Source organism: Myxocyprinus asiaticus, chromosome 37, assembly GCF_019703515.2.
Source record: "Myxocyprinus asiaticus isolate MX2 ecotype Aquarium Trade chromosome 37, UBuf_Myxa_2, whole genome shotgun sequence".
Taxonomy (NCBI): domain Eukaryota; kingdom Metazoa; phylum Chordata; class Actinopteri; order Cypriniformes; family Catostomidae; genus Myxocyprinus; species Myxocyprinus asiaticus.
The window spans coordinates 22,066,897-22,074,859 of NC_059380.1; positions in this window are offsets into that span (position 1 = coordinate 22,066,897).

A 7,963-nucleotide genomic window follows, 5' to 3' on the forward strand; every position below is an offset into this window, starting at 1 on the left:
GCCACTGTGCTCATTGGGACCTTTAATGCTGCAGAAATGATTCTGTACCCTTCCCCAGATCTGTGCCTCGATACAATCCTGTCTCGGAGGTCTACAGACAATTCCTTGGACTTCATGGCTTGGTTTGTGCTCTGACATGCACTGTTAACTATGGGACCTTATATAGACAGGTGTGTGCCTTTCCAAATCATGTCCAATCAACTGAATTTACCACAGGTGGACTCCAATTAAGTTGTAGAAACATCTCAAGGATGATCAGTGGAAACAGGATGCACCTGAGCTCAGTTTTGAGTGTCATGGCAAAGGCTGTGAATGCTTATGTACATGTGTTTTTTTTCGTTTTTTATTTTTAATAAATTTGCAAAGATTTCAAACAAACTTGTTTCACGTTGTCATTATGGGGTATTGTTTGTAGAATTTTGAGGAAAATAATGAATTTAATCCATCTTGGAATAAGGCTGTAACATAACAAAATGTGGAAAAAGTGAAGTGCTGTGAATACTTTCCGGATGCACTGTATGTCTCATCAATGTCATGACTGCTATGTTGCTCGGAACTGCACCCAAGACTTTCACCCACTGTTGCACTTGTGTATATGGTTGTGTGACAATAAAGTGATTTGATTTGATTAAAAGCTGAAGTGTGGAGTTTCTGCGACACTAGCATCATCAATTGGAATTGTAAAAATAAAAGTTTTTCAGAATCCTCCCTCTATTGGTCCATTTTCCATTGGTCAAAGAAACAAATTGTAACACCTCAAACTCACGAGTCAATGTTGCAGGACACAGAAAGAAATGGATCAATGTTTGAAAACACCACAATGTTTCAAATCAAACCACGGGAAATCAAACTACAAATGGTTTACTTATAGTCTCTGTCTGTGTCAGAAATTAACTTATACATTATAGGGTGATTTGCCCACTGGATCTGATTTTCAGGGGCATTTTTAATTTAGTTTCTAACCATACAAAACAGTGTTTCATCTGTGTATACACACTGGTGGCCAAAAGTTTGGAATAATGTACAGATTGTGCTGTTTCAGAAGGAAATTGGTACTTTAATTCACCAAAATGGCATTCAACTGATCACAAAGTATAGTCAGGACATTATTGATGTAAAAAACAGCACCATCACTGTTTGAAAAAAGTCATTTTTGATCAAATCTAGACAGGCCCCATTTCCAGCAGCCATCTCTCCAACATCTTATCCTTGAGTAATCATGCTAAATTGTTCATTTGGTACTAGAAAATCACTTGCCATAATATCAAACACAGTTGAAAGCTATTTGGTTTGTTAAATGTAGCTTAACATTGTCTTTGTGTTTGGAGCAAACTGCACCCACAGGAATTACATAACACATAACAAGAAATTCATTCACATTGAAAAGTAGTTCCCCTTCAGTCTTCAAAAGAACGACTTAAGGCCCCGGCATACTCATGGCTTCTTCGTTCTACAATCAGAGCCAAAAAGTAGTTTGAAACAGCAGCGTTATACTGTTTGCGAACATTCAGACACCGGACACACCGCTGGGGGAGGTGTTCAGAGGAGCATTTAAATATTACTACATGTAAAACCGGAAATTAAAATGTGTTATCAATGACTTCATTCCTCATTCTATGAGTGGAATTCACACAAGATCAGTAAAAGAAGCTGTATTAACTACTCGATGATGATTTAAGGTAATATATATGCAGTTGATAATGTGTAATTTGTTATGTTTACATTCTACATTCATGGCGCTAATGCACTAACAATATGTGCCAATTATACTCTGTTATTGTAATTTAGATGGCACTGATACTACTACAAAGATGAAGTGTATAAAAGAGTGTTAATAGAATACAGACAAAAGTATGATGATAGGCATATCTTTGGACAGATGTGTGAATGGCTTTCAGCTGCAGCAGATGGCACATGAATGAAGCAATATTTCAAACAATAGAGTGAATGGGAACTTAAGAGTATTTGAGTAGATTTGATTCCTTTTGTAGACTAATTAAACAAAAAAAATCGCATGACATGTTCTTGGAAAAGGTCTGTACGTGAAAGATCGTACAGATGTATGAAGTTTGCACCAGTTCGCTAATAACTCTGCACGCCGGTGTGTTCATGTTGACTAATCTTGACTGACTAAACAGTGTAAATGAAAAATCTGTCAGCCTCAAAGCAGGTGGAACTCCAGGTCACACCTACCGATGATGCGAACCAATGAAAGTAAGTTGGTGTTTAGCAGCCGGTACAAAGTTTTCCTAAAAATTCACCCTGGTGAGCTGTAACGAACCAGCGAAACGAATGCAAAAACCTTTGTTTTGGCCAGATTTTGTTCTAAATGACATCACACTTGTTGTTCGATTTCGTATGAAGTGTACCAGGGCCTTTAGACAACTTTACAGCTGATATATCAAACATTTTAAAGAAATAATTAAATAAATATTTCTGCTTTTAAATTTTCTGGCACACCTGCCCTCAGTAACCTGCATTTCAAACTGTACGCTGCATTTACATTGACATTAGTTGTTGATGACTGTGTGATCTGTGCTCTCAATTGTTCCAGTGTTTCTCCTTGAATAAAGGGTGTTGTCTCAGAAGGCGAGATGGTCAAATGAGCCCTGAAACTGCTGGAAGATCGTCAGATCTGGGCTGGAATAGTCTTCCTCCTACCAGACCCATCATCAGCCTCCCTGCATCCTTCAGTTTATACAGCTGCTCGACTAGAATAATAATAAGCATTCTGCACAAAAATGTCATGTATTTGTGGTGAGATTAACATTCTGATATATTTGGGTGCAACATTATGGGTACAAGATTTCTGTTGTACACTGACGTAATAAATGATGCGTGAATTTAGAGACCCTGGTGGTCATGGAGAAATATGTTAATAGCAGGTGTAAACAGTGCTCTGTCTCAGCTGACCATGTGTTATTGGGTCACTCATCTTGGTGAATCAACCAAGCAGTCACTTGTTAGTGGCTGATATCAGTAATATCAAAATGGCCAAATATTAATTGGCCTGTTTGGTGACCCTGTTAAATCTGCAATTCTTCATTGATTGTATGTTTTGTTGTATTCTGAAACTTACAACTTACCATAACAAATTGCATTATATATATGTTTTGGCAGGAATTCTTTCCCAGACCTCTAACACACAAATTATGCACATTGTCATTATGTCAAAAACTGCCTTCATGTGGTCAACATTTTTATTTATTGCTCCTATTTATGTACTGTGAGTTTGACCTTTGGCATTTTTGCTCTGATGCACTTCAGCTTAAAGCAATTTTACTGTTTCAGTCAGGTTCATCATTGTATCTCAATGCACTTCAGTGATTGTTACAATACTTGACATGTACTGTAGCCTATTTTAAATTGAGTATTTATTGTTTTTTCAAAGTACCAGAGATATTATGGATGACGTGAGTAGAGTGCAGTTTGAATTAAAAGTTTTCAATCTTGTGTGCATGAAGCTGGATGTTAATATGATGGAAAACGTATATGCTCACAAAAGTATGTATTAATAAATATGTTGACACTGTGCTGGCGTCTGGTGTGCAATAAATAATGTGGAGGCGAGGGCATGGTTGAGCGCCGGCTTGTGAATGGAGAGCGATATCGGGAGATGAGAACGGTAAGGATCATCACCTGTCATTGATTATCTCTGATAAGTCATTTTTATTTGTATAGCGCCTTTCACAACACACATCGTTTCATAGCAGCTTTACAGAAAATCATGCATTAACAGAAAATGAAACTGTAATATCTATAAAGTCTTAGAGTCATCATTGTGTAGTTTGATTAAATACGATTACAAAGGGTGTTAATAAATAATAATTGTATTTAGAAACTCAGTGAGCAAGCCGAAAATGATAACAGCTGCTTGTCATTGCAGAGAAAGTTGGAGAGGGATTTAAGAGCAAGCCAGACGCCAGAGAGGGAGAGAGAGAGTTACACGCACACACCCCGAGAGCGTGTCTATTGAAGTCTGCTGAAAAGCGAGTTTTGAGTTGAAAAATAAAATTGCCTTTTGTGTTGGATTTTGCCGTCTCCCACTTCCTCCTTTCCCCTCCTTGTGAACTTGTTACACTGGTGCCAAAACCTAGGACTTAAGGAGGAAGAATTTCGCCATGGATGCACAATGTCGCCCGTCACAGCATCAGGCCCTCCATGAGCTGCGCACAGAGCAGGAGCAGCGGTTTATCGCGCTTATCCAGGCCAAAACGGAGGACCGGCAGGTGCTCCAGAGCTGTGATCGATCTGGTGGTACTGGAGCAGTTTATCGCTCGGCTTCCGAGAGGGACGGCGGAATGGGTCCAGTCCCATTGCCCGGCGTCGCTCAAAACGGCCATCCAGCTGGCAGAGGATCATATGGCGGAGTATTCGGGAGTCAGCGAGCCCCGAGATCCTTCTCTCACTCTCTCTCTGCTGTCAACCCTCCTTCTCTTCCCTCCCCTTCCTCCTTTCCTATTCCTGCTCCCCTGAAATGGGGGATTCCTTCTCCCAAACCAGTTCCCCTGTCCCGTGGACCATTAATCCCGCTGGCTTTCCCTAACCCTCTCCACTATCCCCCACAGGCTGGTGAATCTGCTGCCCTGGGTGTGAGAGTGAAGTCTGGGCCGGTCAGCTGCGGGGTTCCTGGGCATTTTCAGGACCAATGCCCCACGATGGGGGTGGAGACATTGGTCTGGGTCCCTGACGTGCCACAGGCCACCCCCGATCGAGCAGGAGTGTACCAGATTCCTGTGATTATTAAGGGGGGTACATATCAAGCCTTAGTGAATTCAGGTTGTAACCAAACCTCCATTCACCAAAGCTTGGTTCAATCCGAGGCTTTGGATACAAGCAAGTGGGTAAAGGTAAGGTGTGTGCATGGGGATATTCAAAATGACCCTTTAATAACCCCAGTAACCCCGGTCACTATTCAATTTCAGGGACAAAAAAATATTGTTAAGGCTGTGGTTAATTCCCACCTCACCCATTCACTAATCTTGGTAACGAATTGGCCGGCATTTACTACCTTATTAAGAAGAATGTGTGTGGATGGGTCCTGCAACAAAACATATAGGTGTGTGGTGTGAGACTCGCTGGTTGGAGAGGTGGAGCCAGGGCCATCTACGTCAGCTCCACGTCAAAATGACGTAAGGGAGGGGGAAGTCTTGGCTTCCCCAGCCCTTAAAGGATGCGGGGATTTCTCTCTGGAGCAGACGCGAGACAAGACCCTTAGTCACGCCTTTGATCAAGTGAAAGTGATTGATGGTCAACGCTTTCGGCCAGACATTGCACTCGCATATCTGTATTTTTCAATTATTAAGGATCGGTTGTATAGAGTGACGCAGAACGCTCAGACAAAGTTGGATACAACCCAATTGTTAGTACCGAAGAGCCGTCGGGAAATGTTATTCCAGATGGCTTATTATAATCTGATGGCGGGTCACTTGGGGCAAGAAAAAACACTAAAATGTCTGATGGCCCATTTCTATTGGCCGGACATTCGCAGGGATGTTCGCAGGTGGTGTGCTGCATGCCGTGAATGTCAGCTGGTGAATCCAGCGGCCACCCTAAAAGCATCATTGTGCCCCCTTTCATTGATTGAGGTTACCTTCGAAAGAATTGGCATGGACCTCGTCGGGCCATTAGAACGGACGACATGCGGGCATCACTTTGTGTTGGTCCTGGTGTATTATGCAATGCGATATCTGGAAGCAGTGCCTCTGCGCAACATTTCAGCATGCAGTGTTGCAGAGGCACTCTTCAAAATCATCCCCCGAGTGGGGATTCCGAAAGAAATCCTCACTGATCAGGGCACTACGTTTATGTCACATACAAATTATTGGGTATTAAATAGATTCGGACAAGCGTGTACCACCCACAAATGGACTGCTTGGTCGAACGGTTTAATCAAACCCTGAAAAACATGATTTGTAAGTTTGTGCACGAAGATGCTCGGAATTGGGATAAGCAGCTTGATCCCCTGTTATTCACAGTTTGAGAGGTCCTGCAAGCCTCCACAAGGTTCTCCCCGCTTGAATTATTTTATGGGCGTAAGCCTTGTGGTGTCTTAGACGTCATGAGGGAAAATTGGGAGGAGGGACCTTAAAACAGCAAAAAACTAAATTCAATATATTCTTGACCTGAGAGCAAAGCTCCACACATTGGGCCAGCTTTCACAGGAGAATTTGCTACAGGCTCAATAACGGCAGTACCAGCTGTATAAAAGGGAAGCTCGGCTACGGGAATTTACACAGGTAGATAAAGTCCTTGTATTACTACCTACATCAAACTCTAAATTACTCGCAAAGTGGCAAGGGCCCTCTGAGGTCATACGGCGATTCAGGGAAGTCGATTATGAGGTTATACGAACGGGTGGGGCGGAGCACGGCAAATTTACCACCTCAACCTCTTAAAACCATGGAGGGAGGCGGTCCCCATGTCTTTGGCGACAGTGGTTCCGGAGAGGGAGGAGCTCGGGCCGGAGGTGAACTTAAAAGCCGATCGAGGCACCCTGGTCGCATACTGAGACCGACTGTCACCGTCGCAAATCACGGATGTGGCTCAGTTGCAAAGAGAATTCTCGGATGTGTTCTCACCTCTTCCCGGTTGTACGAACCTCATAGAATATCATATCAAAACAACCCCTAGGGTAGTGGTATGCAGTCGTCCCTACCGATTACCCGAGCACAAAAAGAAAGTGATTCGGGAAGAATTAAAGGCCATGCTTGATATGGAGGTAATAGAAGAATCCCACAGTGACTGGGCCAGCCTGGTGGTGCTGGTTCCAAAGAGTGATGGTTCGGTCCGGTTCTATGTGGATTATAGGAAAGTCAACGCGGTGTCTAAATTTGACGAGTATACAATGCCTCGTATTGATGAACTGCTCGATCGGTTGGGTGCAGCTCGCTTTTACTCGACACTGGATTTGACAAAGGGTTATCGGCAGATCCCTTTAACGCCAATGTCCTGCGAGAAAACGGCTTTTTCCACACAGTTTGGCTTACACCAATTTGTGACCCTTGCTGTACATCAGTCGGAAGCTCTCAAAAAGAGAGGCAAGGTACAGCACCATTGAGAAGAACTGTCTGGCCATCAAGTGGGCGGTCCTCACCCTTCGCTACTACCTCCTGGAAAGGGCTTTCACCTTCTGTTCGGACCATGCCTTGCTCCAGTGGCTCCATTGCATGAAGGATACCAATGCATGGATCACCCACGAAGTTAGAGGTGGTCCACAGACCAGGGTGCAGATGGCTGTTGCAGACTTCCTCTCCAGAAATGGGGGGGAGCACTGGGCAGGCCGAATGGCTCCCTGGCCTGAGTCGGGCGATGGGAGTATGTGCAGGTGGGGGTGTGGTTGAGTGCCGGCTTGTGAATGGAGAGCGAGATAGGTGAGATGAGAATGGTAAGGATCATCACCTATCATTGATCATCTCTAACAGCTGCTTGTCATTGCAGAGAGAGTTGGAGAGGGATTTAAGAGCGAGCCAGATGCCAGAGAGGGAGAGAGAGCTGCACACGCACACACCTCGAGAGCGTGTTTATGAAAGTCCACTGAAAAGTGAGTTTTGAGTTGGAAAAATAAAAGAACCTTTTTAGTTGGATTTCGCCATCTCCCACTTCCTCCTTTCCGCTCCTTGTAAACTTGTTACAACTGTGTATTTTATTTATTTTATGAAAACACTTTGTTGAACAAAAATTGATTAGTGTCAGTTTTATATGCAATCAACACTGTTTATATGTAATCAACACATGCAGCCATGCACATGTAATCTGGGCAGTATGTGGTTAGACGTTATCATGCCAGAAAATGCAGGGAAATCCCTCAAAGACGGTGTCTGGATTGCAGTATAAATTGTTTCAAAATATGTACATATCTTTCTGCAGTGCCTTCACACTGGCTTTTGGACCTGACGTTGATAACAGCTTGGATGGTCCTTTTTCTCTTTGGCCCGGAGAACACGACATCATAAAGACTATT